Source organism: Papio anubis, chromosome 10 (assembly GCF_008728515.1).
Source record: "Papio anubis isolate 15944 chromosome 10, Panubis1.0, whole genome shotgun sequence".
NCBI classification, from domain to species: Eukaryota; Metazoa; Chordata; class Mammalia; order Primates; family Cercopithecidae; genus Papio; species Papio anubis.
This window is the reverse complement of record NC_044985.1, coordinates 26070724-26083023: the sequence shown is the minus strand read 5'-3', so window position 1 is coordinate 26083023 and position 12300 is coordinate 26070724.

Here is a 12300-nt window from a genome sequence, read left to right as displayed (position 1 = left end):
ACATCTTAAGTGGTGGCAGGAAAAGAGCATGTGCAGGGGAATGCTCCATTATAAAACCATCAGATCTCATGAGACTCATTCACAATCATGAGAATAGCATGGGAAAAACCAACCCCCATGATTCAGTTACCTCCTACCTTATTACAATTCAAGGTGAGATGTGGGTGGGGACGCATTGTCAAACCATATCAATAGCTATGTATTTTTTAATTTTCTTTTTGTTGTTGTTGCTTAATAAAGACAAATTTAATAAAAACCTACCATGTGCCAAAAAACTGTACTTGGCATTTCAGCATTTGAAGTCTTTTTTTTCAGGATATTGCCTTTTTGAAATTATCTCCAAGTTTCTCTATCACACATTTTCACAATGGTGGATAAATAAATAACTAATATTTACATCAATTTCCATTATCTCTCTGCTGAATAGGATTGTTACAAGTGTGTGGGAAGGGAGGTGAAATATTTTTAATAAAAATCATATACATGCTTACCATTTTGCGAGCAAAATTCATGATATATTCAAGTCAAATATTAGCATTACCAACTAGGCAAGTTATCTAACCAGGACTCGTGAATTACAAAGTATTTGATAAAATCAAATAGGTTTCTTTTTTTCTATTTTTATACATATTGAAGTAGAATCTGAAACAATAGATCCAATATTAAAGTATTTTGGAACACTTATTTGTGCTTTTATATTTATTTATGCTAATTGAATAAAAACGTGGATATTCCTTAGAGCTTACTATAAGAAGATTAATAATGCAGCTTGCTTCCTTATTTCTCTCCACTTCTTATCACCTACCTTCCAAAAGAAAAACTAACTTTATGTATGAATGCATGTATGTATGTATGTATGTATTTATGAGACAGTCTCACTCTGTGGCCCAGACTAGAGTGCATATGGTCCATGGCAGCCTCTGTCCCCTGGGCTCAAGTGATCCTCCCACGTTGGCCTCCAAAAGTGCTGGGATTACAGGTGTGAGCCACTACACCTGGCCAAAAAACTAATTTTAAATAAAATATACATAATGTCTGGAAAAATAAAAGTAGATGATCGTATAATGTTTCATGCTAACAAGAAGTTTAGGTACAGAAAACAGAAGTTATACACTGTAAGAAAGATATGGCTTGGGAGGTCGAGGGGGGCAGATCACGAGGTCAAGAGATCTAGAACATCCTGGTCAACATGGTGAAACCCCATCTCTACAAAAAATACAAACATTAGCTTGGCGTAGTGGCAGGCGTCTGTAATCCCAGCTACTCAGCAAGCTGAGGCAGGAGAATCTCTTGAACCCGGAGTCGGAGGTTGCAGTGAGCCGAGACTGTGCCACTGCACTCCAGCCTGATGACAGAGTGAGACTCCGTCTCAAAAAAAAAAAAAAAAAAAAAAAAAAAAAAGGAAAAGAAAAGAAAAATACGATATCTTGTGTTTCCTAGACTTGTTATTCTAAAAAGAATATTTTAATATCCTCTTCAACTGCAAAATTACCACTGATCTAAGCGTAAAGAAGGCAGGCTCTTATCCTGTCCTCAGTAGATATTTTTTTCTCTGTCTTCAGCATATCATATGTGCATTATTTGATAAGGAGTGCCAAGCTACCAGGTGTAACTGCTTAATATTGAAATGGGAAAATTTCCATGGTCTCCCTTGCAGGGCGTGCGACTGTGGTATGGCTCACTTCTTCAGTGCCCTGCTGCTCGAAACTGTAGGGGAGCATGCAGGCAGGCAGGCAGGCTGTGGGGCTTTGACCCCAAGGCAGAGTCTCGGCGTGCATGTTTACAGCTGAAGGCCCCGTGGGCGTGTGTTACAGTGTGAGCTTTCAGTTTAGCCATCTGCAGGTGGCTTGTGTTAACCAGCTCAGTTAGACCCTCTGCCTTATCGCAAGGACAGAGGGCTTTCTGTATCCCAGGTTCTTGCCTAAGTGTACTGGAAAAAATCGGATCACACATGGGCTTGGAATGAGTGCAAGAATTTTCAGTGAGTGGTGGTGGCTCTCAGCAAGCTGGATGGGGAGGCCAGAAAGAGGATGGAGTGGGAAGGTGGTTTTCCCCTGGAGTTGGGCTGCCCAGCGGTGGGACTGTCCTCTGACCTCCCCAGCCAAACTCCCTGTCATTCCTCCAGTCTCTGGCCTGCCGGTGCCTGTCGGTGCCTGTCACTGTGCTCTTCCGCTGGAGTGTTCCTCTGGACGTCCAGCCGCTTGTGTCTTCTTCCACCGAAGTGTTCCTCTCCACGTCCAGCCACTTGTGTCTCTGCCCACCAGGGTCTCGGGGGTTTTTATAGGCACAGGATGAGAGAGTGGCGGGCCAGGGTGGTCTTGGAAAATGCAACATTTGGTCAGGAAGGCAAGAATGGCTGTCCTCAACTAAGTCCCTGGGCGCCGGTCCCGGGAGTGGAGCCCTCGCCAAGGACCCGCCCCCCTCCCATATCAGTATGATGATGGAAAATGTTTCCATTTCACAGGAACACAGTTTATATTTTTGCTTCTGTGGATTGATTTTGTGCAATAAGGAGAGATTCGTTGTCACATAATTTTTGTCAGATGGACAGTAATCATTGATCACTCTTACAGCAATAACATTTTATAGGCAAGTATTGACAGTCTGTTTAATCACAGAGAGGTGAATTCAGCTGAAATTTGTTCTGTGTCTAAGAATTCAAAATTTGGAGAGTAGAATTATAACAGTAACTATCACCCTGAGTATTTTTTAAAAACGTGGCATGGAAATTGTGCCAAGTATTGACCAATTTGGCTTGCTTAATTTTGCCTTATGGAAACTATTATGAACTTGAAAATTTATTCCTCTAATTCTTTGTCATTAATTACCTTACATGTACTTTTTTCCCAACTGTAACTCTGATATTATGTATAAATAGGTCCATCTGAACAGTTTGTTGGGGAAAAAGGCTGTCTAGAAACATGTCAGTCTCAAAAAGTCTAAAGTTTTCCATAAAATGATTTTATTTTCTGTAACAGTTCTACCTTTGCAAATGTGCCTAAACTTTTATAAACTTACAACCATGTATTTTTTTTTTTCTTACTCAGGAAAATGAATGGCATTAACGGAGAGATGACATTTTCTCTTGCTATCACTTGAGTAATCAAGCATCACCTCATTAGTATTAAGCACTTTCCCTTGTGTCTGTAATTTATAGCGAGAACAAGCCACTCTGTGGCTAATGAAACCTGGCATGCCCTAACACATTATTGTTTCCCTTGCCCTGGTCCACTGTGTTAACTGGAGGTCATATTTCTATCTCCTTTGTCAATTACGGGCTTATCTTAGGATATTCTGATCCTATTCCCCCTATGACCTAAGAGTACATCATCTTCGCCATCTTTTTCTAAATTCCAAACTATACTTTATGTCAATGTCCTTTCATACAATTTGGATAATACATTATGCCAATTACATCCACAGAAGGTTAACCTGACAATTTAGTCATGTTATAGCTGGCCTTACCTGTAACATGATTGATTGAATGCTTGAGTTGATTCAATCAGACACTGAAATTGTAAAAAGGATAAGACCATTCACTTTCCATAAAATTGCACTGTTTTTAAGTCTTTAAAATTGAAACACCTTGAAAAGTGCCCTACGTTATAGATTTTCTTTTGTACAGGTGCCAATGGTAACTTTGTATGCTTAATTCTGAGGGGGAAAGTAGAGTAGGTGAAAAAGGATAGCACACATTTGGCAATCAAGTCGAGTGATTTTTCAGTTCATTAGGCTTCAGAATTTAAGCTGTTCTAAATAAGACAAATGTGTTCCCTTTATTCTAATATATAAAGCATGATTATTTCAAATTACTTACTTGGCTATTTGGTACATATTCTAAGATTATAAAAAGGTGAATTAGTTAATATTTTTGAATTTCAAGTGTTAACTTTAATATTCCATTACTTTTGTGGTATAGGAGTATGCATACATGTGTATGTTGAATGGAGAGATGTGTGTGTGCCTACCTATAAGGAAAATCTTTCCTGCTCATAACTTCTCAAAATGTAACTACTAAAATTAAGAAAATACTATTCAAGGAGATGTTTTTGTAATGTATAAATTTCATTGAAAACTTTTGAAAAATAATATTTCTTGTATAAAATATTAATAACTTTCAATTGAAAAAGATTATACATATAAATTTATTATATGGTAAGTTTTACTGCAAATATTTGTGACCTATGCTGGGGAATCAAAAGTAATATCCTCATTTTAAAATTCACTGGCCTCTGTATATACACAGTGACTCTATCTTTTCCACATCAGTTCAGCATATGAGGCTACAGTGATCAGGTCATTTGCATTAAATTAAAGGAAAAACAATCTTAATTTAGTCCTTGTTATTCTTCTGCCTGAAAATATTCTTCCCCAGATAACCATGTGCTTCATGCTTTCACCTCCTTTATTCTTTGCTCAGAGAATCCTTTCCAATTAGTTGTATTTAAATTACCACATCAGTTACTGAAACTTACATAGCACATTTATTTTCTCACTTATATGATTCTTGTCTATTTCTTCCCCTTACAATGTAGTCTCTGGGAGGTCAGGAAAGTTTGTCTGATGTGTTTCCCCTGTATTTCCAAGGCTTGCATGAGTGCCTAACACATAATAAGTGCTCAACAGATATTTACTGAAAGGATAAAAAAAAAATCTGTCTTATTTTTATTTCTTATAAATAATTTAGTATTTACTGATTAATCAATAATTTTTCTTGATCATATTTCACATTATTTATTTTATTGACTTGAACATGTTAAAGAAAAAACATTATTTTGATAATTTGGTATAACTTAGGTACATACATATGTCAATTTGCATACACTGAAAGATTAAGAACTCTACAAAATATATTTATCATCTAGATTCCTTGTGGTAGAGATTCTAGTCGTGTATTAGTCCATTCTCATGCTGCTATGAAGAAATACCCAAGAGTGGGTAATTTATAAAGATCTTTAATTGACTCACAGTTCTGCATGGCTGGGGAGGCCTCAGGAAACTTATAGTCATGGTTCAAGGCACCTCTTCACAGGGCAGAAGGAGAGAGAAGAATAAGGGGGAGAAAAGGCCCCTTATAAAACTGTCAGATATCATGAGAACTCACTTTCATGGGAGTTCCGACCCCATGACCTAATCACCTCCCATGAGGTTCCTTCCCCAGCACATGAGGATTATGATCTGGATTACAATTCAAGATGAGATTTTGGGTAGGGACACATCCAAACTATATCGAGTAGTGACTGATCTTCAGAGTGCTGTATATTTTGGGGATAACATCCTGACAAGATTTTCTTAAAATTAAGGTAAAATACAGAGAAGAATTTTTTCAAGTATAATCAGGAAGAGAGTTGCCCCAATGAACTTGTCATAGATGTTGTACTTGTTATTCCTTTGGGTTATTTTAAAATCATATCCTTGATCCTCTCTTAGCCTTGTTTCAGAGATCTTGACCAATTTTTAAATCTGGGGATGGATCTTAAGCCTCTACACACATCTGTATAAGATGTGTGAGGCAAATAAAATAGCAAATAAATGAACACTGAAGCTTATTCATATCTTTTGTGTGGAAAGTCACAGAAAATGATGAGCAAATGTATGGCTGTACATTGATCCTAGTACTTAAAAATAAAAGTCACAATGCATTTAATTCTTCTGGTTGCTAAGGGACCTCTGTATCCAGAGTGTAAATTTTCGAAGCACAAAGCTTGCTATGTGCTCTCTATTCACCGATTCTCAATTTGCAAACATATAGGAGCTCTCAGGGGGGATTTTTTTAAAAATGTGTCTTTATGAAGAACAAACCAGATCAGACTAATCTAATTCCCTCTGTGACATAGTGACAGACCCTGTGGTTAAGAGGAAAGCAATAGATACAAGATCTTTATTTCAGTCAGGCTTCTAATTCACTCTCATATGACATTAATTAGGGAGCAGCAAAGCAGAGTTGAGATCCTGCTATTAAAGCATGGGTCTGCAACTGCTTGGAAGGTCACACTCAAAGAGTAGTTATTAATCGGTTGATGCTGCCCTGAGGGATGGGGGTGGCTATTGAGTGATGCTTCAGATACTGTCCTAGGTCCATTACCATATCTTTATCAATGACTGGGATGATTAAGTAGAGCTCTTATTCCTTAAGTTCATGGATAACATCAAGTTGGGAGGGGTAACTCTCCTTGGAGAACAAACTTGAAAATTTAAATGACCTTCTTGAGACGAGAAAGTGGCTTGTGCAAACACAACAAAGGAGAAAGGATTGCATCCTAGGAAAAAAATGTGAGGGGAAGCAAACAAAAACAACTCAACAAACTGAAAGTGAGAAGTTGTAGGACTATATTTTTAGGTAGCCACAATGGGAGAGTGCAGTTAAATGAGCCCCAAAGAGGGTGACTTAAAAATACTTACCATTCTCCCAAATGACTGCACTGCATATAAGAATATGGAGAAGTTCCTGCTTTTGAGTAGAATGTAGAATGTGGCACTCTCCATTCTTGTCAGTTAAACTGCTCATCACCTATTCAATTTTACATACCTGTCTTTACTTGATATCCTAGGCTAGCCACACCTTTAGATTCCTTTCTACCTCATTAGAACGTAGGAAAAAGATTTTCTGGCAGACAAAGAAGATACTACCACTTACGGGTATCTATTTGTTTGCTAAATGGAGTGCGCATTTTATTTTCCTTGACCCTATTTTGCTCAAACTGGCTATCTTGGTTTCTGTTATCCTATCCTCTTAGTTTTTAGGAAAATATTGTAATCATTCATTTTCCTTATATTCTAGTCTCATGGTTTCTTATCAGTAGGTGAATTTCATCACCTTGATTTATTGGGTATGGGTAATCTGGCTACTTGCTAAACTTGACCATAATAACATTGCAGTGTCATTTAATATCACAGTGCTTTCAGACTCTTGCATGTCTGCTTCTTTCAACCTCTGACCTCATCCCAGATGATAACTTGTCAGTTTTGACTCCCTGCCAAGATTTAACCCAGCACCTAACCTTGATTTCTGGTGTTTATTTGTTCTCTATCTCCAAATTGATTACCTGGCTTCAGAACTCTGACACCCTTTTGGCCACCTTCTATAGCCTACATACACAGGGCTGGGCTTGAGCTCCATGCCTGCCTACTATATGAATATCTTAAATAATATTTATTGCTTTGGGGATGGGGAAGATTCCAAAAGTATCTCAAAACAAAATCATTGTAAAATTAAAACCATACCAAAAAAAACTCAGAGGTAATGATAATTCCTTGCATTTCCCATTCTTTTCCACTAAGAATGTCTCTTGATAAAACCTGGTATATAATCATCCAGGTGTGTATACCTATAACATTTGAAACATAATAAACATTTTTAATAAGATGATATAATTTCCTGCAACTTTCTTTTTCATCAGTTTCCTTTCGATGAATGTTTCTAGGTTTCTCCTATTATAAAAAGTACTATTTATCTATATCCTCATAAATTTGTCTTTGACATTTACATATATGTTTCTAGGATAAATTTATTGAAATGTAACTGATAGAAATTGAAAGAAACTTTGATGATGTCTTGATGACATAGGGATTTAACTGCAGTCTATCGTAAAATGCTCAAGCTTCAGGTAAATATCTATAAATTAAATTGTGAGCCATCTAATTTTCCACTTTTTTAACAAAAAAACTTTTAAAACTTAAACATAAAAATAATAGCAATATATGTAATTTATATTTGAAAAAATATCAGTAATATCTGAAACTTTTCTTTCTGAAGCTCAATTGTTGTGATATCTAAGCTTGTAAGCCAAGGAGAATAGTTTTTCACACTGTTATTTTTAAAGGAACTTTACATGTCCCCCCCCCCCCCCCACCCAATAATACAACTTTTGTTTCTTTCAATTATTTTTAAAAATTTGGTATAAATTTAGATTCAATATTTTGGGTTTCACTCAAAGATCTTCTTTTTGTAGATTACCACAATGAAAGATACACATCTCTGACCATTGAACACAACTTTTAAAACATTTCAAAATAAATTAAGAGCCAAAAAAAGCTTTAGAATATCAATATAATTTCTTTTCCTTATTGGAGAGCAAACCTTTAGCGATATCCTTGGGGACCTTGAATTATCTATTAGCATGTGGCATTTCAGATTCACAGGTCTAAATTTTCTACTTTAGTCTACTTCTATTTTCAAACTCAGTTTCTAAAATACCAGAACTTTTCCTTAAAAGCTAAAATGTCCGAGACGGGTGGATCACAAGGTCAGGAGATCGAGACTATCCTGGCTAACATGGTGAAACCCCGTCTCTACTAAAAATACAAAAAACTAGCCGGGCGCGGTAGCGGGCGCCTGTAGTCCCAGCTACTGGGGAGGCTGAGGCGGGAGAATGGCGTGAACCCGGGGGGCGGAGCTTGCAGTGAGCCGAGATCGCGCCACTGCACTCCAGCCTGGGAGACACAGTGAGACTCCGTCTCAAAAAAAAAAAAAAAAAGCTAAAATGTTAGGAAAAACTTTCTTGTGGAAGGCACTGCTTCTGTTATAAAGCTTTGGATTTTCTGGTTAAATAGAAATGTTTACCTAAAGTAAACATGATATAAGACTGAGAGCCTGAAATGGGCTTAGAATTTTATTAGGTTCCCCCAAAAGAATCATTTTGAGTAAGGTGGCTGATGTAATCCGTATTTTTGGGAAAATAAATATAAAAGATGAAATGTGCTAAAGTATTTTACTTGTACTTTACAACCATGAAAAAGGAAGAGTGAAATTGATTAGAGATTAAAAACATAGATACTCTCACAGTCAGAAAAGAAATTGAAAAGAAATAGGCAATCATAGGAAAAGAAATTTTTAAGAAAGCAATTTTCAAAATTATGACATTATTATTCTGCAATGTGGAGCTCTCCATGTTTGTGAAGAAGTGTGTGATCATTGTTCTTCATTTTTCTTCTGTGACATGGTAAGATAGGACTTCAAGATGAGTCATGTTATGTAGACTTAAAAACAAAAGAAACAAACCCAGATGGCTTTTCTTGAATCCCAGTGAACAAGAATGTGAACAGATACAAAACAAGAATACTTACAAGACTGAAACAATATAGGATCAATTTATTCTTATATCATGCTGGGTTTTAAATTTTCATTATTGAATTTTAAAAATTATTTGTGGGTTCTATGACTTAAGTAGGTCAGGTACTCTGGTATATATTTTAGTTATCACCTTATCGGGGGATAACATACTCTTACACTACATCCAGGAGACCGGTAGATGTATGTCCATTTTGCTACATAGACTTAATAGTACAGATGATCCCTGGTTTAGGATGCTTCAACTTAAGATGTTTCAACTTTACAAATGTAATTCCGTTATAAATTGAGGAGCATCTGGATTTATATTGCTTTGACTTAGGATTTTTCTATTTCATAACGGGTTTATCAGGGCATTAAGTTCACTTTTGACTTACAACATTTTCAACTTACGGTATTTTTGACTTATGATAGGTACATTGGAATGTAACCCCATCATCAGTAAGTCAAGGAGCATCTGCATATGAAAGATCTGGAATGTATTTTTAAGGTACAAGTTACAACATTCCTGTGATTACAGAAAGTAAGGCACATCAAAAAAAAAAAAAAAAAATCTGAGGTCCACAGAAAATCTTCGCCTCTGGGAAGATTTTTCATGACCCTTTCCAAATTCCCCTGGTTACTAGCTCTCATTTTATTTTCTGAACTGCTAATGTATCCTGTAGATGAATCTTTCTGAGTCTCCATAACACTTTATTGCACTTGTTATTCACATATCTAACTCCTTGTATCCAAGTTAGGTATATCTTATTTGACTACCTATGGTGCATATGACAGTACCCAATGTCTAGTAAATACCAAATAAATACTATTGATTATTTGCTTAATCTTAAAGCATCCTCTGAATTAACTCCAATCTACTTATCGTTACAATTTTTGTCATAAAATAATATGTGCAAAAAAGCAACTATTTATTCTGTCCATTATGCATAAAACAACAATGAATTGCTTTTACATGTGGGAGAATATTAGCTGTCATACAAAGCAAATAGATTATATTTTGAATTATGAAATTAACAAGGTAGATATATATAAGCATGAATAATGCATATATATTTGTGTGTATTATATATACATGTGCATGCATAATACATACATATATAAGTGTGCATACATATATACATAATATATAAATATATATATATGGGGGGAGAGAGAGAGAATTGAATATACATAGAAAATTTCAGAGGCCTCTAGAACAATCTATGCAAAGTGTGGTTCATGTACTGGCTATCAATTCTCAAACTGTTAGTTACTGGTCTGCAGTAAGATGAAGCACTTGAGCTGAAAAGTAAATCAGATATAGAAGTAAGCATGATATTTAGTTGAGCTGAAAAGTTCTTGTTGAAGAAAATAGTGACTTGATTTACATGCTGGCACAAGTTCCTGATCTTATTGTGGGCTGGCATTTCAAATAGCACTGCAATATAAAACTAACGTGTTTAATCTGCATGCAGAAGGATCTATGCTCTATGACAACATTTCTACCACTTTAGCTGTTGACCGTGCAGCTAACTGCAAAGAAAGATGATTCACTGACTTACAATATCCCATTAGTTCATGTACCATGAGAGAATACCTCAACTTTATGATAATATAAAATACTACATATAATAAGAACATCAACAGAAAAACAGGCAAAAGAAACAATTTGGATTTTTAGATAAGTGCTCATAAACACATCAATGAGTTCAACATCATAATGAATGAATAAATGTAAATGGAGACTATGATAGACACCATGTCTCACCTATTGAATCCCTCCCAAATTTAAAAATTGGATAGTATCAAGTGCTGACAAGGATGCAGAGTATCAGCACTTATCTACTGCCAGTATCTAAAATGGTAAATTTATACAATTATTTTGTTTCTATTTGTCATGCTTCAGGACTCCTTTGTCCTACTATCTTATTGTCTTGGATTCCTTCAGTGTCCATGATATTGAGTGTCCTTTATTATTTTCTATTCAGTGCCTACTCACTTTGAACCATAGTATATGTAGACTGTCTTGTATTGTTATTTTAATAACTTCAGTCCATGCTTATTCTCCTTCATTTTCCCAAATAGGTTGCAAGATCCTTGGGAGCAAAAATGTATTTTGAACATGTATTTTATATTTCATTGTTATTAATCCCCTCAGAATCCAGCACAATGCTTCTTATAAAGAGTGTAGTTAAATTCATATTTGTAAATGAGATTGAAAGATAATGATACATTATCCTAAATGGAGTAGAGAAAAAAATGGTGAGGAGAAAAGGAAAGTTTTTAACCATCTTTGTCTCCAAAGGTGTGTGTGTGTGTGTGTGTGTATGTGTGTGTGTATATATATTTATATACATATTTATATATATCTTGGATGCAGTGACAATAAGGACCAATGCTCTGTTAACAGCTTTAGTTTATTTCTAAAATGAAAAGAAATGAGAATAAAAGCTAACATATATGACTTGGAGTGGGGTTGGGGAAGAGCAAGGGCAGAGGGTGAGATCACACAACTAAAGAATATTAGAGCAAAAATAGACTAGAGGTAAAATTGAGGATCAATCATTTTCTCATTGAGCATTCTAAGGCCCAGAAAAGTTAATCAGGAGGATGTCTAGCTATTTATTCACAAACCCTATGTTTCTGATCACTTTACATAGCAAACAGGATGTTTTCAAAGAACAAACAAGGAAAGTAGAATATATTACTATTTGGGCATAGTTAAAAATGTTACCCTTATAAACAAAAGAAAACATGTAGCTTGAAGGAGAAATTTGCCCAAGATTAGAAACAAGAATCTATAATAGATGTTTAAAAACTACTGGAGGCAGTCAAACCACCCCTTCTCTCCCCAAGGAAGAGCTAGGTTTATTCTAGAGTAGCCAGCCAGGTCAGGCAATGTACCCACTGTGTCACTGATCTAGCCTTGCTATCAACTGGTAACTAAGTGGAGTTCCTGGTGATGCATATCCACTGACATCATGATTCTGAAGTACTCCTGGCTATCACTTTCAGTCTTTGGATAGTTATATTCTCCTGAGTGGCCAGAATGAGATTAAATTGGTAGCAAAGAGCTACCAAAAATTTTGTGAATTCTCTTGCAACATGTTCAGTTGTCAAAGCCAAATGCAATCAACAGGCAGTCGTATTCTATTGTTGTAATACACATTATTTTATATTGTTTTGTAACAATAAAGACTAGATCAATTAGAAAGCTCTCAAGGTTCATTTTAAAGAATGACTTGACT